We start from the raw sequence: 23,516 nt of genomic DNA on the forward strand, positions 1-23,516 counted from the left end.
TAAATTTATATTGAAATTTTATTTAATCTGACTAGAAATTTCGGGATAAAAATATTTCAGATCCCATCAAAATGTGGGAAATTTTATTGAATTCTGTTTTGAACGGTTGGTTGAAATGGGCTGTACTTTTAACAAACTGTAAATGGGTTGTAGTAAATTCCATTAGAATTCAAAAATTGGCTGCACATTCTTACAAATCACAAATGGGCTATAAGTTCTCTGCCACACACTTGTGGCCTTACTAAGTTGACGCGCCCCCTAAAAAAAAGAGTTGACGCGTATGCAAGGCTTTGTCAACTTATAGTCAACACACGGTTCTAGCAGCAGTGACCGTTGGATGTCCATCCAACGGATGCCGTGCTTCTTCTTAAATCTCGGATATTCTAGCTTCACCCGCCCAAAAAATGATTCCTCCCCCTGACATCTGGGGCGCACCATTTTGGAAGCTGACCTGTGGGCCTATTAAGTTAACGTGTACCAAGGGCTTTGTCAACTTAGTCAATATAAACGATTCTAGCTGCAGTGACTGTACGATGTCTATCCAACGGCCTTCAACCTCTGGTCTTCTTGCTCCAGCCGCCCAAAGCAGCGCCGGTCGTGCCGCATGCTCCTGCCTCCCGTGGCCGGCTATGATGCCGGGGAGGCCTCACCGCCCCCTACTACTCCCACCGCTGGCCAGGCCATCCCTCTACTCACCCACACCCCTTGTTATTCCGTGGCAACGGCAGCCTCACACTGCAGCCGGCCCAGTGAACCCTCGTACTCCTCTCCGCGCGGACTTTCACTGCCGCGTCTTCCCCGGGTCCGCGTCGTCCCCTTCCTAGGCCTCACCGTCGTCCACCGCCCTGGTGCTCTCGGCGCGGCGTGGTCAACATGGTCAAGGAACGGCTTCCATCGGACGTGGACTGTACGTGGAGAGGCTGACAGCTGGGTCCACGATGGCAGCAAGGAAGTGCCTCCTTATTATGCGGAAAATAATGATTCCTCCACCTGGCAGCAGGGACCCACCAGACGGGCCACCATATTTCGCAAAAAAAACATTTCCCCCTGACTGCTGGGACCCATCGGACAGGCCACCGTATTGCGCGAAAAAACGTTCCCCCCGCTGTCAGCTCAGACCCACCGGAAGTGCCTCCTTATTACGCACACAAAAATGAATACTCCCCTGCTGGTTGGGACCCACCTTGGTGGGAGGCTGACTTGTGGGCCTACTAAGTTGACGGGGATGGAGTGCTTTGTCAACTTAGTCAATATGAACGATTCTAGCTCCAGTGACCGTACGATGTCCATCCAACGGCCGTAGTGCTTCTTCAACCTCTGGTCTTGTTGCTCCAGCCGCCCAAAGCAGCGCCGGTCGTGCCGCATGCTCCTGCCTCCCGTGGCCGGCTGAGCTGCCGCGGAGCCTCACCGGCCCCTACTATTCCCACCGCTGGCCAGGCCCTGCAGCGACGGCAGCCTCACACCGCAGCCGAACCAGTGAACCCTCGTACTCCTCTCCGCGCGGGCTTCCACTGCCGCGTCTTCGCCGGCTCCGCGTCGTCCCCTTCCTAGGCCTCGCCGTCGTCCACCGCCCTGGTGCTCTCGGCTCGGCGTGGTCAACGTGGTCAAGGAACGACTTCCATCAGAAGAGTACTGTACGTGGAGAGGCTAACAGCTGGGTCCACGGCGGCCGCAAGGAAGTGCCTCCTTATTACGCGCAAAATAATTATTCCTCCACCTGACAGCAGGGACCCACCGGATGGGCAACTGTATTTCGTGAAAAAAAAATCCCCCTGACTGCTGGGACCTACCAGCTACATCTTCGCACGCAAGGAAGTGCGTCTGAAAAAAAATGATTCGCCCCCTGACTGCTGGGACCCACCAGCTACATCTTCGCAGTCAAGGAAGTGCCTGACAGTCGGGACCCACCTGGTCGAAGCATACATAGCGTTGTCATTCTGGTCGCGAACGTGTACGCACATACTGGTCGATGTAGAGGCGTGCACGTCTCGTAGTAGAGGCGCACACGTAGCATGTACACGTACGTACAGCGGCCAGTGTGCAAGAAAGAAATTAGCGGCCACGTACGTACATACGGGCAGGGTCTCAAACGCCTACTCGTGCATACATACGGGCAGGGCTCGTGTACATGGCTGGGTCGGAACAGAGAAACAACGTTGTCGTGTTCATGGGGAGCCAACAGGCTGGGTCGGAACGGAATGCGTCGTCGTGTTCATCGGGAGGGCTTGGATGGAATAGCCGATGGCAACGAGGCCTGGCATACCGCAGAACGGAGGAAACGGCCTTGTGTTCGACCGGCCATGTTCGAAACGGGATCCTGTTCATCGGGAGGGGTCAGGCGTACCGCAAAACGGAGGAAACGGACCTCCTACGGTCGAAACGGGGGTCCTGTTGATCAGGAGGGGTGTGGCGTACCGCAAAACAGAGGAAACAGACTTGTGTTGGAACGCTACGGTCGAAACAGGGGTCCTGTTCATCGGGAGGGGTGTGGCGTACCGCAAAACGGGACTCCACGGGATACTGTTCATCTCGACCGTCGACCCCCTCCAGCCTCCACTGGCTACTGTTCATCCACCGGCGACCTCCTCCAGCCTCCACCTGCGACTGTTCATCCACGGGCTCCTGTTCATCCAGCCTTCACCGCGCGCTACTCCACCGGCTACTGTTCAACCAGCCCTCTCCACGGGCTCCTGTTCAACCACCCCTCCACAGGCTACTGTTCATCCAGCCCTCCACCATCTACTGTTCATCCTGCCCTCCACGGGGTGGTCTGTTGGAAATATGCCCTAGAGGCAATAATAAAATGGTTATTATTGTATTTCCTTGTTCATGATAATTGTCTGTTGTTCATGCTATAATTGTATTAACTGGAAACCGTAATACATGTGTGAATACATAGACCACAACATGTCCCTAGTAAGCCTCTAGTTGACTAGCTCGTTGATCAATAGATGGTTATGGTTTCCTGACCATGGACATTGGATGTCATTCATAACGGGGTCACATCATTAGGAGAATGATGTGATGGACAAGACCCAATCCTAAGCATAGCACAAGATCGTGTAGTTCGTTTGCTAGAGCTTTTCTAATGTCAAGTATCATTTCCTTAGACCATGAGATTGTGCAACTCCCGGATACCGTAGGAATGCTTTGGGTGTACCAAACGTCACAACGTAACTGGGTGGCTATAAAGGTGCACTACAGGTATCTCCGAAAGTGTCTGTTGGGTTGGCACGAATCGAGACTGGGATTTGTCACTCCGTATGACAGAGAGGTATCTCTGGGCCCACTCGGTAATGCATCATCATAATGAGCTCAATGTGACTAAGGATTTAGCCACGGGATCATGCATTACGGTACGAGTAAAGTGACTTGCCGGTAACGAGATTGAACAAGGTATTGGGATACCGACGATCGAATCTCGGGCAACTAACGTACCGATTGACAAAGGGAATTGTATGCGGGATTGATTGAATCCTCGACATCATGGTTCATCCGATGAGATCATTGTGGAACATATGGGAGCCAACATGGGTATCCAGATCCCGCTGTTGGTTATTGACCAGAGAGTCGTCTCGGTCATGTCTGCATGTCTCCCGAACCCGTAGGGTCTACACACTTAAGGTTCGGGGACGCTAGAGTTGTAGAGATATTAGTATGCGGTTAACCGAAAGTTGTTCGGAGTCCCGGATGAGATCCCGGACGTCACGAGGAGTTCTGGAATGGTCCGGAGGTAAAGATTTATATATGGGAAGTCCTATTTTGGCCACCGGAAAATGTTCGGGATTTTTGGTATCGTACCGGGAAGGTTCTAGAAGGTTCCGAAGTGGGGCCCACCTGCATGGGGGGACCCACATGAACGTGGGTAGTGGGGGTAAGGCCCCACACCCCTGGTCAAGGCGCACCAAGATCCCACCTTAGAAGGAATAAGATCATATCCCGAAGGGATAAGATCAAGATCCCTAAAAAGGGGGGATAACAATCGGTGGGGAAGGGAAATGATGGGATTTTTTCCCCCACCTTTGCCAACGCCCCAATGGACTTGGAGGGCAAGAAACCAGCCCCCTCCACCCCTATATATAGTGGGGAGGCGCATGGGAGCAGCACCCCAAGCCCTGGCACCTCCCTCCCTCCCGTGACACCTCTTCCTCCCCGCTTGCGCTTGGCGAAGCCCTGCCGGGATCCCGCTACTTCCACCACCACGCCGTCGTGCTGCTGGATCTCCATCAACTTCTCCTCCCCCCTTGCTGGATCAAGAAGGAGGAGACGTCCCCACTCCGTACGTGTGTTGAACGCGGAGGTGCCGTCCGTTCGGCGCTAGGATCATCGGTGATTTGGATCACGACGAGTATGACTCCATCAACCCCGTTCTCTTGAACGCTTCCGCGCGCGATCTACAAGGGTATGTAGATGCACTCCCCTCTCTCTCGTTGCTAGATGACTCCATAGATTGATCTTGGTGATACGTAGAAAATTTTAAATTTCTGCTACGTTCCCCAACATGGTCCTGTTCATCCTGCCCTCCACGGGGTCCTGTTCATCCAGCCCCAACCGGCTCGATCGATCGGGGTCCTTTTCATCTAGAGGCAACACCACGGGGTCCTGTTCATCCACCCCCACTGGGAACTGTTCATCCAAACCCCCCAGCAACGCTCACTGTTCATCCAGAGGTAGCATCCATCGGCTTCAGTTAGCAGCAGTAGCGAAGAAATCGCTCGATCGGGTTCAGTTAACAGCCATCGATCGATCGCTCGGGTTCAGTAACGCGTAGCCTGCGGTGCAATCGCTCAGGTTCAGTTAGAGCCCAACACATCGCACCCACGCGCGTGCGTGTACGAGAGAAATGCGCATCGCTCGGCCCCAACCACCCACCGTAACTGGGAACACCCCGATATTTTCCTTACCCTCGCTTCTACCACGGTTTTTCCGTCATGGACGGCCCAAAGAATGTCATGCAGCTGCGTCCCCGGCCCGCCCAGGACGAAAAGCCCATTTTCTGTCATGATTTTTTGTCATAGAAGTAGGACCCCACCACATCTATGATGATACCAGGTTTTGTCACAATTATCGTCATAGAAGTGTCATAAGTAAGACTGAAAAAAATTTCGTTCGGCCCAAAATGTCACGGATGTGTCTTTTTTTTGTAGTGAGCCCTCACTACTGCATTCGTCAGCAAGTCCATCTTCAACTCTGAGGAGAATGACTTCCCCAACAAGGTTGACGATGGCGATGATGACTACGCTCCCACCTATTGCTTCATGACAAAGGGTGCCAAGGTACTCAAATATCCCTCCTCTGAAATGAGGATGAATCTGATGAAAACCTCAAGCCTAGCTACTCTAAACTTGCTAAGATTGCTGTGAAACAACAAAAGGCTTTTGAAAAGGTTCAAAATATGCTAGACAAGAGTGATGATATGTTGGGTGAAGAAATGGATCGCACCAAAACTTTGATGGAAAATCTTCAGAGACTTTAGTCCAAGTTTGATAATATTCAAAGTCATCATAACACTCTCTTATCTGATCATGAGAAGCTTTCTTATGAATTTCTTCAAAGAAAGCAAGATCTTGAGAAGCTAAGGGAGAGTTATGAAGATCTTCAGAAGGAGCGTGATTCATTACTTGCTCAACAAATCAACGCTGCTCAGGAAGAATTTATTCCTCCATGTTTGAAGTGCATTGAACGTGAATCTGCTAATTCTTCACCTGAATGTTCAAATGCTTCTACCGCTACAAATTCTTCACCTGTCTCTGCTATCACTAATTCCTCATCTAAGGATATTGCTAGTATCATTGACAATGCATGGCTGAAGGAATTGTGTATGATAGGCATGTACAAAAGCCTCAAAGGGCATCAGGCTCTTTGTGATGTGCTTAAAAAGCAGATCCTCAACACGAACCCTATGAAAGAGGGTATTGCCTTTGAGAGGAAACTCAATGCTGATGGAACGTACTAGAAGCCTGAGCAGTACCCCAAAACCTCATGGGTTGCTGCAAAGGGACCTCCAGTAGACCCATCTACTCTATCTGGCTTTACATGTGAATCTCCTCATTCTTCTGATGAGTCATTTGACTCAAACTATAAGTTGTTCAAAAATCAGAATGGTGAAGTATTTGCTAGATATGTTGGCACTAACTGCAGGAATGGTTGCCCTATGAAGAAAATCTGGGTTCCCAAAAGGTGCCTTGAAAGTCTTCAAGTGAATGTCCTCATGACACCACCCGTGAAGAATAGGAACCCCAGATCAAAATCTTCATATGGATCCAAGTCCTCACGTGGATCAAATTCCTCAAAATGATCAAAATCCTCATATGAACATCATCGTGCTAACACTTCTGTTTCGTAGGGAAGATCTAAGGGCTATGAATATGAGCATTATTCTTCTAACCATTATGTTCATAAGTCCTCGAAGAATTTCTCTGCTTATTCATATGCTTACCCTAACTCCTCTTATGTGAAACGAACTAGACTGGCTTCTATGCCACCTTTCTCTTATGGAGCTCACAAAATGATGAACTCTTTGCCACCCCTTCAGATGTGGGTGGTGAAGAAAAAGAACTAATCTCTTATGCAGGGTCAGGTCTACAGACGTACTTAAACGTCTGAAGGATTTGCTGGAGACCTGAAAATGCTTGAAAGGACGCAAGCTAATCATGAAGAAATGAACTTTCATTTCTCACGTCCTCATACTGCTTTATCTGTTCTATTGCTTGATGAAATTGATGTCATATTCTTCACTGATGAAGTATATGAGTTCGTAAGTTGCACTAATTCATCTGCAGGATGATCTACCCAAAGCCACTGAGTGGGTCCTCGATAGTGGATGTACAAATCACATGACTGGTGACTAGAATCTATTCATGGATGCTCCCTTATCTCCGTCGCATCTGAAGCATATCACCTACGCTGACAAAGGAAAAAGCAAGGTATTGGGTCTAGGTAAGGTTGCGATCTCAAAGGATCAACACATGGACAAAGTCATGCTTGTCGAGTCCTTAGGATTCAACCTCATGTAAGTCTTAATGCTTTGTGATCTTGATATGGTTGTTATCTTTGGCAAGTATCGTTGTGTTGTGATCATGGAAGCTGACCATTCCAAAGTCTTCGAAGGCTTCAGGAGAGGAGATCTGTATATTGTTGATTTCTCTACAGGACCACAACCAGCTATATGTCTACTTGCAAAAGCTTCAGAAGGCTGGCTGTGGCATCGATGACTTGGTCATGCTGGCATGAGGAACTTGCACACGCTCGCGAAGAAGAAGCGTGTCATTGGCATTGAGAATGTCAAATTCCTCAAGGATCACTTGTGCGGAGCCTGTGAAGCTGGAAAGATGACCAAGGCTAAGCATCCAGCAAAGACTATCATGACTACCACTCGACCATTTGAATTGCTTCACATGGATCTCTTTGGTCCTAATCATTATTCTGCATTCACTAATGAAGCATCTCTATATGGCTTTGTTATTGTTGATGATTACTCTCGTTACACATGGGTACATATCGTCACTTACAAACGTGAAGTGCAGGAAGTCTTCAAACGATTTTCCTCGAGGGCTTCAACCAACTTTGGTGTGAAGATCAAGCACATCAGAAGTGACAACGGAACTGAGTTCAAGAATACTGGTCTTGATGACTATCTTGATGAACTTGGTATTACTCATGAGTTATCTGCTCCTTATACTCCTCAGCAGAATGGCGTCGTGGAGCGCAAGAACAGGACTCTTGTTGAGATGGCTCGCACTATGCTTGATGAATACAAGACGCCTCGTCATTTCTGGATTGAGGCAATTGATACTGCGTGCCACATCATCAACAGAGTATATCTTCACAAATTCTTCAAGAAGACTGCATATGAACTCCTCACTGACAAGAAACCCAATGTGAGTTATTTCAAAGTCTTCGGTGCTAAATGTTGGATTAGAGATCCTCATCACAATTCTAAATTTGCACCGAAAGCACATGAAGGTTTTATGCTTGGTTACGGAAAGGACTCACCTACAAAGTCTTCAACACCGTTCACCACAAGGTTGTTGAAACTGTAGATGTGCGGTTCGATGAAACTAATGGCTCGCAAAGAGAGCACCTGCCTCCTGTGCTAGATGAATAGTCTTCTGAGGAAACCATCAAGTTCAAGGCTACTAAGGATGTCATTCCTACCAAAGAATCTGCTGAAGAAGTCATTCCAGATCGTGAAGAACATCATGCTGGTGCACCTAAGGAAAATGACTCTGAAGAAAATGCTGATCCAATTCCTCGTCGCCAACCCGCTCATCCTCGAGTTGCAAATGAAGTGCAGATTGAGAAAATCATCAGCGACATCAACGCACCAGGTCCTCTCACACGCTCAAAAGCTTCACATCTGTCTAACTTTTGTGGGCACTTTTCTTTCGTCTCTATCACAGAGCCCACTAGGGTAAATGAAGCATTTCTGGAGCCTGAGTGGATTCAAGCTATGCAAGAGGAATTACATCAGTTCGAGCTCAACAACGTCTGGAAACTTGTCAAGCGGCCAGACCCTCGCAAGCACAATATCATCGGCACAAAGTGGATCTACCGCAACAAGCAAGATGAAAATGGCCTTGTGGTGAGGAATAAGGCACGACTTGTAGCTCAAGGCTACACACAGGTTGAAGGAATTGATTTCGATGAAATTTTTGCACCTGTTGCTAGACTTGAGGCTATTCGCATTTTACTTGCTTATGCTAATCATCATGACATCATCTTATATCAAATGGATGTGAAAAGTGCATTCCTTAATGGTAAGCTTGAGGAAGAAGTATATGTTTCTCAACCCCCAGGTTTTGAAGATCCAAAGCATCCTGACCAAATCTACAGACTCAATAAGGCCCTCTATGGCCTCAAGCAGGCCCCTCGGGCGTGGTATGATACTTTGAAGGAATTCCTCATGAAGAAAGGCTTCAAACCCGGTTCACTTGACCCAACTCTTTTCACTAAATCTTATGATGGTGAATTGTTTGTGTGCCAAATATATGTTGATGATATCATCTTTGGCTGTACTGACCAACGTTACACTGACGAATTTGGTTATATGATGAGGGAGGAATATGAAATGTCTATGATGGGAGAATTGAAATTCTTCTTAGGTCTTCAAATTCGTCAACAACGCAATGGCATATTCATATCTCAGGAGAAATACCTCAAAGATGTACTGAGGAAATTCGGCATGCAAGATTGCAAAGGCGTCAAAATCCCTATGCCCACAAATGGCCATCTATGCACTGATGAAAATGGTATTGACTTCGATCAAAAGGTATACCGCTCCATGATTGGTTCTTTATTGTATTTATGTGCATCTAGGCCGGATATTATGCTTAGTGTTTGCATGTGTGCCCGCTTTCAAGCTACACCGAAGGAATCACACCATAAGGCTGTGAAGCATATTCTTCGATATCTAGCTCACACTCCAACACTTGGATTATGGTATCCCAAGGGCTCGGCTTTTGATCTCATTGGATATTCAGACTCTGACTATGCTGGTGATCGTGTGGACCGCAAGTCAACATCAGGCACATGCCATTTCCTCGGACGATCCTTAGTCTGTTGGTCCTCGAAGAAACAGAACTGCGTATCACTGTCTACTGCTGAAGCTGAGTACATTGCTGCTGGTTCGTGCTGTGCTCAATTGCTATGGATGAAGCAAACCCTCAAGGACTACGACATCAACATGAAGAATGTGCCACTCTACTGTGACAATGAGAGTGCCATCAAGATTGCTCATAACCCAGTTCAGCACTCGAAGACAAAGCACATTCAGATTCGTCATCATTTTCTTCGTGATCATGTGTTGAAGGGCGACATCTCTATCGAGCACGTGAAGACTGAAGAACAGCTAGCCGATATCTTCACAAAGCCCTTGGATGAGAAGAGATTTAGCAAGTTGCGGTGTGAGCTAAATATCTTAGAATCTTCGAATGTCCTTTGAAAAGGACACACATCCTAACACTTATGCTAAATTGATGACTTAGATGTGCAACACACGAAGTAACGTTTCTCTTCAATATGAAGACTAACAATCTGAGTGTGAAGAAATCAACGAAGAATTTGATTCTCAGAGCCCTACGACAATTGTACGCGGCGTCTGAAATCAGCATTCTTATACGGTGGGTCAAGCCACCAACAAAAGTTGAAAATCGTCAATTTGAGTCTTTCTTCATTTTTGAAATTCCTCAGTTGTTCAATTTCTTCAACTTTGCAATGTCTTCACTGTTTCCGTTGTTTTTCTTCATTGGCTATAGATATATCTGAGTTTATGTCCTCTACAGCATTCACTTATTGCTATTTCTTCAAGTTGCTTTTTCTGCTAAGTGAATGTGATCGGACCCTTCCCCCTCTATGCTAAACTCAACCCAGTCTGTTCACATATTCTTCATGTGCGTTCTATTTGAAACCCGTTCAAAATCTTCACTGTGTCCTTGTCAGCTGAACAATTTGTGAACGAAACATTAAAATTTTCATATCTGAATTTTCGGCTGTTGCCGCTCAAACCGTTCCACATTCCACGATATGATTATCCTATTCACCCACGATCTCACACGATCTCCACCTCTCTGTACGTGGGTGACACATGTCGCACGAATGAGAAGGGTCAGGGGCACGTTCGTCCATTTTCCTCGGGCGAGCGGTTTTTCACCTCGGCTATAAATACCCCTCACCCTCCTCAGACTGTTTTTACTCCGCTCGACCTCACTCCCTCGCTCGAGCTCTCAAAACCTAGCGCCGCCGCTACTTCCATCGTCGCCGGTGAGGAAGAGCTTCGCTGCCTCGACCTCGTCGCCGTCGTACTTGCGCCGGCCGCGGATTTCTTCACTCCGCCGCCGCCGTAGCTGTCTTCCTCTGCCAAGTTAGGGCGTGGAAGATCTGAACTGACGAGCTTCAAATCTACTATTCACAGTTCGTCGTGTTCTTTGTCAAGGGTAATTAAAAGTCATTTTTACTGCCCTTGTTGATTCCTTTGATTTCTACAAATCTTCAAAAGGTGTTTATTCTTCAATGTTCACACTCTAAACACCTCACACAAACATCTGTTCTTGATCTGTTTCCCTAAGCAACATTTTTCTTTAAGATTCCTCAATTGTGTGGATTTCCAATCTATACAACTCTGGAACCTAAGTCAAAGAACGCTTAGTGAAATTCCTCAAGACACATCTGGTCAAATTCCTCAAACTTGTTCTTTTTGCAAAATCTTCTGAGAACGCATATGACCTCTCCAAATTCTTCACACCTATACTCTGCTCACAGGTACACATGTCCGCGGCTGAATCACTAGGTTCTCATCAACTTAACTCATTTGCAGCGTTCCTCGAAGAAAAGTTACATACCTCATCAGAGAACTCAATTGTTCAGAATCCTCAGCTGAAGAAAATGGCTGATGGCAAGAAACCTCAGAAGGGAGGGAAGAAGTTGGAAGTCAACAATGCTTTTGAGATTCCTGAAGACATCTATGCAGGGTACTGCACTCCGCCTCATGAGACAAAGAATGAGCGTAAAGTGCGCATTCGGAGGATAGAGAGGAGATGGGCTAGAGAATGGAGGAAATATCGCCATGTCACCCCCAAGTACATAAACAAATTCGCTGTACACCCTCCATGCCCAAGACCTCCATTGGCACCAGGCCAAGAAGCTGATCCCTCTAGCATCAAAAGAGGTGAGGATTTCCTCAAGGAGTGGGCCAAGCGTCAAGCTAAGCTCGCCAAAATGGCAAAAGAGGCAGTGAAGAAATTCAATGAAGATTCCGCTGCTGCCACTGTTGAGGCCTGTGCTAGTATGCCTAAGAAGGCTATGCCTAAGAAGCCTGCACACAAGCCCAGTGCTTCTGCTTCAATGCCCTCACGGCCAAGCACCTCAGAAATGCCCTCACGGCCCAGCTCTGCAAAGCCCTCACAGCAAATTCCTCAAGCTGCTCCTGCTCCTCCAAAGTCCTCAGCTCCTCCTCCAAAGTCCTCAGCACCTGTGCATCTCACCTCGTGCCAAAGGACAACTGGCATCTCAATTGCCTCAGGAGCCTCTGCAAGTTCTTCAGCTCCTCCGAATTCCTCAACAGGCCCTACCTTGCTGAAGACCAAGGGCACTACTGGACGAGGCTTTAGACCAAGTCCTCACAAGAAGCAGGTTGCCTTTTAAGTACCGTCCGATGAAGACGAAGCTGATGATGAGGAACATGCTGAAATCATCAGAGACAGATAGCAAAGGGCCGCTAGAGCCAAGGGTAGTGCTGTGCCACTTTTGTTGTATCCGAAGAAGATCCTGGATTTCATTGATCTATGGCACAAAGATCCAAACACTCCCTTGCCAGAATTGAATCTCACACCTGGCCAAAGTCATATGTTGATGGCTTTCATTGCTGAAGAAAAATGGAAATTTGAGAAAGCCAGGAAGGTGAAAAAAGCTAAGTACAAGAAAGAGCGCTTCCTAAAGCAAAATGTGTTGAAGCTATCACCTGATGAACTTATTGCTCTGCAAGCTGAAATCAAGAGTCTCAGTGATGAATTTGATGCATACCGTGCAGAATGGCTAGGAGCCAAAGTCAGATTTGTCAAATTGGCGAAAGGATTTTCTTCAAATGCTGCTCCAACGCACATTGAAATTCCTCAGGGTGAAGCATCTGCTCAACCCACTGAAGAACATGCCAGCACCGCTAATGAAGATCAGGCTGCTGATGACAATGAGAGTACCAGGGCTGATGCATCTATTTCAGCCGCTGATGAAATTGCTAGGGCAACCACTAGTGTTGCGCCTGAAGAACAAGCCAGGCCAGCTGAGGCATCAACCGCTGAGCCTGAAGAAACTGAACAAACCAGGCCAACTGCATCAGTTGTGCTTGAGGAAAATGAACCAATTTCCTCTGCTCCTCCTGCACCAACACCAAGTCCAGTTCTTCCTTCTGCATCAGAAGCGAAGAAAACTAAGGCTACGGGGCGAGCAGTAGTGAAGAAGAGGAAAGCATCTGCTTCATCACATTCTTCAGCATCGAAGAAGATGAAGATATTGACAAGCTCTTTTGAGAATCCCATTGATGCTGTTCCTGTCTCCAGTATGCCATCAAAGGAACGCGTTCCTTTTGGAGAAGAATATGTGATCCCGAGCGGATCTGATGAAAAAGACGTTCCTTCTGCTGCTTCTTCAGAGCAGTTGGACGAAGAAATTGAAGTGGATGATATCCCTTCAACTCCAGTTTTTTCATCGCCAGTGCCTCAGTTCATAGCTGAAGAGGCAGGCGTTGACGAATTAAGTGAAGAAGATGAAGACGTGGACATTGGGAGCACCATGCCTGTGATGAATGATGACTTTTGGGAAAGTCAGCACCCCAACTCTCCTTTGTTCATGCCACTGCAACAAATTCCTCAGTCCCCAGTGCACACTGAAGTTCAAATGGGCTCTGACGAACCTCGCACCACTCCTTCCATTCCTGAAGAAATTCCAGCCACTAGTGCTGATGAAGAAAAGAAGACCCAGGCTGCAACTGAAGCAGAAACTGAAATTCGTCAGCGTGTGGTTCCTGAGAATGTGATTCCTGAGCCTCTGATGACTTTGACTGATACTCCTCAGCCCAAGCCGAAGAATCCCTTCTTCAAGAAGCAGAAATTCAAGGCTGATGACTTCTTTCATGAGCATGTATTCTTCACAGACTACAATCCCTATGACTCTGCTCGCCTACTAAGGAAGCGTTTCTGGACTGCAAGCCAAGCCAACTTCTATTCTTCACTGCTTTTTGATAAGGACAAAGTCTTCGACCATGAGCATATTCCTCATGTGGACATGGAATTGCTGCCTTGCTTCACACCAGTTCTCAGCGTTCTTCACGACGCTGGATTGCTCAACTTCTGCACCGATATCTGTGATTGGAATGAAGAACTAATTCTCCAGTTCTATGCAACGCTGCACATCACAGGAAATGCTGAAGATGTGAACTCTTGGGTGTTGGACTGGATGACAGAAAACACTCACTTCAAACCACCGGCCTCTGAATTGCTTCATGCCTTGCCTGTCAGTCCTTCCCTTGAAGGTGCTAGTTGTATATATCATGAACCTGAACTCACTGATCACTATATGCAAGTGTTGATGAAGCCACTGAAGCCCGGTCAAGCCCCAAGGACCAAATTCCTTGTGAAGGAATTGCTACATGTGCCACGGACTGTCTATCGCATTCTGACCAAGACATTGAGTCCAATCAAGGGCCACGACTCGAATGAAGAAGAGGTCATTGGCATCATGTAGAATCTGCTGTTCAAGATCATTCATGGCGTTCCTGTCAACTACCATGATTTCTTCATGAGGACTCTGGCCAACGTTGCATTGTCCCCTTTTGAATTGAAGCCTTACGCTCCCTGGATTATGAGATTCCTCAGAATAAGGTCTTCAATCAATTATAAGGCTGACACACTCAATCATGGAAGCTACTTGCCCCCCATTGAAGTCCTCAAGCGGACATTTTCCTCAGCTGATGAAAAGGGCAAGGCCACTGCTGTTATTGATGAAGGCATTCGTCCATTGGATGGTCAGTTCCGCAAAGCTGCATCTTACTCCACCAATGATGACTCTGCCACTCATGACTCTGCCGCCAATGCCTCAAAGCAAAATCCTCAAGGCACAACTCCAAGGGTGATGACTGATCCTGAGCTTCTCCTCAGTTTTCACCAGAAGGTCGATCGCAACCACAAATGGGTTAAGCGTCAGTTTGGTTCAATTCTTCACAACATGACTGCTACACACAATTCAGTGAAGAAGAACCACTACTACCTCCATGAAGTATTCAATCGCACCTGGGCTGTTCTGTCTCATCTTTATGGTGAAGAAGATCTAAAGCAGATGGACTTCAAGCAGGACTTTGACTGGTCTCAGTCATCGTCGAAGAAATTCAAGAAAGTCAAAGTTCCTTCCTTGGTAGCAGCTCATATTCTTCATCATGCGAGACTGATGAGCATGAAGATTTGGACGACACTGCGGCATGCCCTACTTCAACAACCGACCCCAACAATGTTGGCGCTCCTCCATCGTCTTCGTGATATTCTTCAGGGGCGTTAGTCCTCATTTTTCATCCCTTTTGGTCATTCGATGACAAAGGGGGAGAAATTTGAGTTAGTCTTCAAGCGGGTCTCTATATATGGGCGTATTTTTTTTCTAAGTTACAACTCTCGTTCTTCTGAAGACTTTATTGGATCGAGTTGTAAACTTAAACCCGATGGTGGTCTGATACTTTTGCTATGTTCTTCTGCATGCTATTTCCTCATATATGTTCATGCACGCATGCTGAATTACATCAGTCACCATATTTCATCATGCATTTCAAATTCTTCATATCATATGTTCATGTATGAATTACAAGATATAGGGGGAGATCTCCATGATTCTACTCTTCAAATGTGCATTGCTTCAAAAGCAAATTCCTCACTATGCACATCTTTAGGGGGAGTTCTTCTATATCTTGCAATCAAATTCCTCAATATGAGTATTTACACTTTATATGTTTATCCCCGTTGAAAACTTAACCTATATTGTCATCAATCACCAAAAAGAGGGAGATTGTAAGTGCATCTAGTGCCCCTTAGTGATTTTGGTGTATTGAAGACTTATAGGTTAAGGGACTGATGCGTTTGTGAGTGCACACAGGTCTACAAGTTTATGAGGAATTTTATATTTACAGAGAAAGTCGACCCCTAAAAATGAATGTCTTCAATTGAAGACTTTGGATTTCTGAAGACTTTGAAAGTGAAGAAATTGGTGTGACCGTGAAGACTTGATATTCATGCGAGGAATATGAATCGTGAAGACTTTTGTTTTCGCAGTTTCATTTTCTCTTTCTTGAGTCATAGGAAACACCGTACTGTTAAAGGGGGTCGAGGAAAAACTAAGGAAAAGTTTCCAAGTGATGCTCATCTCAAAATCCTACACCTACCAATCCTTTCGAGTGAAGCCATTGGAAATCTCATGCAGTTTAGTCAATTTCTTCAGTGACAGAGACGAAGTTCTTCTGGTCTCTGAGGAATTTGTTCTGACTGAGGAGTTAGGAATTCGCCAGTGCGGATTGCCTACAAGTGAGAATCATGATAGCCGTGAGGAATTTGATAGCCGAATTTCTGACCGTGTGGATTGCCCTAGGCTATAAATAGCCGTCCCCTACAACCAATAGCTGGTTGGCTGCTCCGAGAGAAACTGACACTTGTCATTAAGAGCATCCCATCCTCTGAGGACTTTGAGCCAAAATCATCAAGTGAGGAAAACCCGAACCCAAACACCTACAAACCCAAAGTGATTGGGCATCACTGAAGAAATTGTTCCTGTGTGGATCTGACGCATGTTACCTTTGAAGACTGTGCATCTTCCATACGGTTAGGCGTCATGGTCTAGAGCATACAAGAGGAAATTGTGGATCGCCGAGTGACCGAGTTTGTGAAGGTTTGGAAGTCACCTGAAGACTTACCACAAGTGATTGGGCGAGGTCTGTGTGACCTTAGCTCAAGGAGAATATGGTGAGGACTCTGTGTCCGGGACTGTGTGTCCTCAGGTTTAAATACCTAGCCGCTCCAACTAGACGTACAACTGTCACATCAGTTGGAACTGGTTTACCAAATCACTGTCTTCACCAAGCCTACTGGTTCTATTTCCTCAACCGTTCCATTTCCTCTTTACTGTGTTGTGTGCTTGTTCATATCTGTTTGAAGACTTTGACTGAAGACTTCAATTTCCTCAGTCCAATTTCGCCAGTCTGTTTGTCTTCATCCTGTTTATCTTGTGCTTACGCTTTCTGTACTCTGTGTTTGTTTTCATTTCATCATGATGTCTATGCTTATGTTATGTTATGACTGCATCTGAGTACTTATTCCGCTGCAAGTAGTTCTTCGCTAAGGAATTTCCTCACCCTGAAATTCCTTAGTGAAGAATTCATAAAAATCGCCTATTCACCCCCCTCTAGTCGACTTAACGCACTTTCATGCTCAACTGTGACTGCCTTCTGTAGCTCGCAGGTTGGGTATTTGGCTGCACGTGAGATCTCTCTGACACCACCTCCACCATCACCACAAACCCCCCTGCAGGGGCGGCTTCGGTCATGGACCTGCGTCCATGGCTGGCCGACGCGGCTTTGGAACCCGCAAACCATGGGAGCTGCGCTCTTTTTGGCCCCCTTGGCTCACTGGCTCCTTGGCATATCCGTACCTCCACCACCCTGCGGTCCCTTGGTTGGCCATCCATCCTGGTGCATCTTCGTCTCCGGCACGCTCCGGGAGCTGCGCCCCCTTCCAGCTCCCTAGACTCGTCGGCGCCCCTGGTGCTCCGGTCCCGGCGGCCAGATCTGTGCTTCCTTCCAGATCTTGGCTCGCCCGGGGCTGCGGTCACCATCCCATCCCCGCCGCCTCACATTCCGTGCAGTCGCATCCTCGCCCTCCTCCGGAGTTCTTGCGCCCGGCGATGCACGACGCCTCCTTTGGCGTCGCGTGTGGCTCCCCTTCCCATAGTCGCAGCTCCGGCCAATGCCCGACGACCTCCTCTTCGACTTGTGTTCCAACAGCTTGGGTTCGTTTGGAACTGGCCAGGGCGAAATCCTTGCATTTTATGCTGGCAGCAGCGACACCCGCGAGTGCCGTTCCCTTCCTGGAGGCGCTGTCATGGTTGTTCTGCGACCCTCTTCGAGCATCAGGGGAAACCCTAGGTCCGGGTCTCCGGATCGGACGACGGCGGCGTCTTGGTGTCGTCCTCCTTCATGAAGGCGTTGTCTTGGTTGTTCGTGGCGTCCTTGGTATCGGCTACGGAGTTTTGGTCATCTTGTTGTTGTTTGGTTTGCCTCTCTGGTCGGCGAGTTTAGCCGTGTTCTTCTTTGTTTGGGTCGAGTATCTTATATCTCTCCTTTCCGCTCCGGGCACCATGTTCACGTCCTTGCGTATGTGTTGTACCATCTCCTGTACTCATTCTAACTTCTTCTATCAATGAAATGATACGCGAGCTTCGCGTATTCGCGAAAAAACAAACTTAGAGCCTCTTTGATTCGTAGGATTTTGAAAACGTAGGAACAGGAAAACTATATGATTAGAGTGGGATGCCCACTTGAATCCTATAGAATTAACAATGAGTGTTTGATGGCATAGGAAAAACAAAGAAATTGTAAAAAGAGGTTGTAGTGGATGTTAGATTTCATATGAAATTTAGTTCAAAAGATTTCATGAAAAAAAATCCTATGGGATTCAATCCTATGAATCAAAGGACCAATATAGGGAAAAAATTCTAAGAATTTCAGTCCTTCAAAAATCCTATAAAATACCTTTGAATCAAAGGAGCCCTTGTACTACTTCGAAGCGACCCTCGGCGGGTTCCCTTACCATTGATGACGGAATACAGAGGTTCAAACACGCAAAGCAACGTATAACGTACGGAGACTAGCTGCTTGAGAACCCCAGCTTATCCTTGCTCGTCCATTTTCAGTTCATTTCATCCTACAATCAGCTCGAGCACCACTTTGCTTGTTCCAGCGGCAACGTGAAAGAGGTGTCGTCATCCTGGGATTAAACGACATGGCCGTTCTCCCCGTCCCTGTCCCGGCTACTGTGCCTACGTAGCTGCAAGGCAGTCATTGCTCTTGTGCTTGGACTTGGATATGTTTGTAAACGCTGTAGCTGTCCACCGCTAGCTTAAACTTATCTCCTGCTTTTTCAAAAGAAAAAAAAACTTATCTCCTGCAGAAGATTTTTTTTTTTGCATGGTTATCTCCTGTAGAAGATGAAGATCCTCGTCTATACGCTGTAGGAGCATTTGCTGCCACTCCGTACGTGGCACACGATCAACGACGATGGCATCTGTACGTGCATACGTGCAGTGTACTCGTATACGGGCCCCAACCAAGCAATCAGTACGTGTGGGTGTGGCTCGAATCATCGGCGGCGGCGAGATTCCGACGAACCGACGCCCATGCCGGCTCGTCGGAACCCCAAGCGCCCGTACTACGTACTTGCCCCGACACCACTGATTTTGGGCGGTTCAATTTTCCGTCTTGTTTGTATGGGATGAGATCGGGTATCACGCGGATGTTAAACGAACCGAGGATGGCGATGTATGGATTTTTTTAAAAAAATTTGCAAGGGGTCATGTGCTCGATCATATTTTCCCCGTCTGAAAATACTTATCGAAGAAACGGATTTATCATTTTTTGCGGAAAAACTTCCAATCTATTCAGCTTCAATCATGGCAGTACAACGAACATCAAAAATAAAAATTACATCCAGATCTGTAGACCACCTAGCGACGACTACAAGCACTGAAGCGAGCCGAAGGCGCGCCGCCGTCATCACCCCTCCATCGCCGGAGTCGGGCACACCTTGTTGTAGTAGACAGTCAGGAAGTTGTCGTGCTAAGGCCCCATAGGACCAACGCACCAGAACAGCAACCGCCGCCGATGAAGAATAACGTAGGTTGAAAGGATTCAACCCGATACGTACGCTTATACACCAGCGCAGTATCGTTGGTCTTGGGTGAGCCCAACAACTTTTGTTAGCTGTGTACCAGAGTAAAGGTAATTGACGGCCCTCCTAGGAACTCTCATCTAGGTTTCCTTGCCTCCGCCGGCGCCGCCGCCGGTGCGTCCCGTCTTCTATGGTCCTTGGACCATGAAGGCACGGTGGATCCCGACCCTTGTCGGCGGGAGGGCTCTGTTTTCATGTGTTTTTTTGAGTTTTGTTAGGATTTGTGCCATGCGAAGACGAGGCGGCGGCGCCTTCTTGGAGATGGAATAAGGTCCTCCCCGCCTAGCCCCCATCCCAGTGATGTTTCATGCGTCGTCGGAAGGCGTATGGAGGTTTGTCTCCGACGGATCTTGTGGGATCCGGTCGGCGTTTGTCTTCAGTGGATCCGACTGGATCCGGTCTTCGTTTGTCTAGGTCTGTGTGTCTGCAAGTTGGATCCTTCTAATCTACGCTTCTCTTCATCGGCGGTGGTTGTTGTTCTGGTGCGCTGGTCCTATGGGGCCTTAGCATTCCCGACTGTCTACTACAACAATGTTTGCCCGACTCTGACGAGGGAGGGGCGATGACGGCGGCGCGCCTTCGGCTCGCTCCAGTGCTTGTAGTCATCGCTAGGTGGTCTACAGACCTGGATGTAAATTTTACTTTTAGTGTTCTTTGTACTACCTTAACAGTTGAAGAAATAATGTGGTGGATCTGGATCTAGTTGTTTCTCCCGATATGCGATCCGTGCGCTGGTGGCCAGGGGGGTCACCGCCGGCGGTTGGTGGTGGCCGGACTTGCTGGACTAGAGAGGCGCGGGTCATGGTGGCTGCGCGGGGGTGCAGGGCCCGTTTTGGCTTCTGCAGGCCCGACGTCGAGGAAGGTGGTGGCCCTGCGCAGCATTGGCATGCTTGCTGCTTGGGGGTGCACTGTCCAGTGGAGGTACTTGTCGGTCTCGGCCGGCTGCGTGGGAGTGGTTTGTGACGCCTGGGTAATTAAGCTATAGTAATCCCACGCTAATGGTGCCACGTTACCTCCGTTACTGTTGCTAATCTATCGTTAGATCAAAACCAGTCCAAAATTCAAATTCAAAATTTGGTAAATAATAAAAGTTTTCAAACATTAAAATAAAAATGTTCGGTTGGTACTAAATATTACATAGATAATTATGGTGTAGAAGACACAATTTTATAAAATGCATAAATATTTTAAATTGAATTAAAACAAAAGAGAAAATAAATAAAAGAAAGAAAATACAAAAGAGAAAAACAAAAGACCAAAAAAAAGGAAGAGAAACCCCCCGGGCTTCGGCCCAGCTGACCACAGGCCCAACTGGGCCAACCCACCAGGCCCAGCCGGCCACTCCTCCCCCACTCCCTCTTATCCACCCCCCCAAAACCCTAACCCCCACTTTCCCCACTCGTCTTGCACGATCCCCTCCCCACTCCCTCTCGTTTCTCCAGCGCCGCCGCGCTCCCCGCGTTGGAGCCCCACCCCGCCGGCGCGCCCGCTCACGAGTGGATCTGGATCGGGGGCAACCGACGCCCCCGACCCGTCGCGCGCCATAGCCCCACTGCCCTCGTCGCTGGCAACCCGGACGCCGTCCCGATCTCGTCGCCCCGTCCACGGCTGTGCCGTCGCTGGACCCTGCCCGGAACTACATCGAGCCCGCCTCCCCGACGCCACGTCGCCGAACGCCATCGTCTTCGTCCTCTTCGCCGCCGAACCGCCCCGACCTCGTCGCGTCGTCCCCGTCTTCCTCCCCGCGTCCCACTGCCCATCCCCTACGGCCATCGTGAGCCCCTCCTCTCCTCCTCTCCTCCCCCGCGCCCGTAGCTCGCCCGCTCCGGCGCCCGTCGCACGCGAGCCCCGCTCACTTGCCGCCCTTGCCGCCCGCACACCGTCGCTGCTCGCCCTCCGCCCTGCGTCGTCCGCGGCCGGCCACACGCGTGCGCGCGGCACTCACCGCGCCGTCCGCCGTCCCGTTTCGCTCTGCTCGCGGGCGCGCCCTGCCTCGCGTGGCCTTCCGCCCCTGCCACTCGCTGGCCTCGCCCCACTTCACATCCCCTCCCCCGCGCGTGACCTGGCCACTCCGGCCACCGCTCGCTCGGCCTCCCTCGCCGCACTCCGCCCGGCCCCGCAGCTTCCCTGCTCGCTGGCGCTCCCGCTCGGGCGACGCCACGCCCGGCGCTCGCGCCCATCGGGCGCCCTGTGCTCATTCGCCCGCAACGCCCGACCCGCTATAGCCCCAGGGCCCTATAACAAAGGGGCCCCACCCCTTGAACGTTTTAAAAAAAAGAATGAATATAAAAAACTAAATAAATAATCATTAAATTAATTAAGTTAATTAATCCTATTTAATTAATCTAATTAACTAGTTAGTTTAATTAAACCGTAATTAGATTAGTTAAACCCTCATTAGACTAAACAGTCAATGACGAACGGGACCCACACGTCAGTTGACCAGTCAACGCCTGTGTTGACTGCTGACATCATGCTGACGTCAGCGTGCACTGTTCTAGATAATGTTGGAATAAAATAATTAAATAAATGCTAAAAAGTGATTTAAATATTTTAAAATCAATATAAAATAAACCGTACCTCGGATGAAAATACTTTGTACATGAAAGTTGCTCAGAACGACGAGACGAATCCGGATACGCAGCCCGTTCGTCTGCCACACATCCCTAGCATAGCAAACACGCAACTTTCCCCCTCCAGTTCATCTGTCCGAAAACGCGAAACACCGGGGATATTTTCCCGGATGTTTCCCCCGTTCACCGGTATCACCTCATACCGCGTTAGAACACGTCTAGCTCTGCCTGTTGTCCTGTTATGCACTTGCTTGCTATGTATTTACTGTTTCTTGCCCCTCTTCTCTTCGATAGACCCCGACGATGTTGATGCCCCTGTGGTCGACTACATCACCGACGACCCCTCCTTGTCTGAGCAACCAGGCAAGCCCCCCCCCCTTGATCACCAGATATCGCCTATTCTTCTCTATACAGCTTGCATTAGAGTAGTGTAGCATGTTACGGTTTTTCGTTAATCCTATCCTGATGCATAGCCTGTCCTTGCTACTACTGTTGTTACCTTTACCTGCAATCCTACATGCTTAGTATAGGATGCTAGTTTTCCATCAGTGGCCCTACATTCTTGTCCGTCTGCTGTGCTATACTATCGGGCCGTGATCACTTGGGCGTTGTTCACGGGTATATACTTATATAATCTATACATGACACCTGTGGTGACTAAAGTCGGGTCGGCTCGTAGGAGTACCCGCAAGTGGATCTTTGTGGCGGAGCGACAGGGCAGGTTGAGACCACCTAGGCGAGAGGTGGGCCTGGCCCTGGACGGCGTCCGCGATTACTTCAAAATAACACGCTTAACGAGTTCTTGGTATTTGATCTGAGTCTGGCCATTTGGTCTATACGCACTAACCAGCTACGCGGGAACAGTTATGGGCACTCGACGTCGTGGTATCAGCCGAAGCTCTTCTTGACGTCAGCGACGGAGCGGCGCGCGCCGGATTGGACTGGAACGCCTGCTAGGCTAGGTCTGCTTCTGGCCGCCCTCGCAATGTGCAGGTGTGCAATGGGCGATGGGCCCAGGCCCCTGCGCGCATAGGATTTAGACCGGCGTGCTGACCTCTCTGTTGAGCCTAGGTGGGGCTGCGACGTGTTGATCTTCCGAGGCCGGGCATGACCCAGAAAAGTGTGTCCGGCCAAATGGGATCGAGCGTGTTGGGTTATGTGGTGCACCCCTGCATGGAAGTTTATCCATTCGAATAGCCGTGTCCCTCGGTAAAAGGACGACCCGGAGTTGTACCTTGACCTTATGACAACTAGAACTGGATACTTAATAAAACACACCCTTCCAAGTGCCAGATATAACCTGGTGATCGCTCTCTAACAGGGCGACGAGGAGGGGATCGCCGGGTAGGATTATGCTATACGATGCTACTTGGAGGACTTCAATATACTCTCTTCTACATGCTGCAAGATGAAGGCTGCCAGAAGCGTAGTCTTCGACAGGATTAGCTATCCCCCTCTTATTCTGGCATTCTGCAGT

The sequence above is a fragment of the Triticum aestivum genome, chromosome 3D (genome assembly GCF_018294505.1).
Source record: "Triticum aestivum cultivar Chinese Spring chromosome 3D, IWGSC CS RefSeq v2.1, whole genome shotgun sequence".
NCBI lineage: Eukaryota > Viridiplantae > Streptophyta > Magnoliopsida > Poales > Poaceae > Triticum > Triticum aestivum.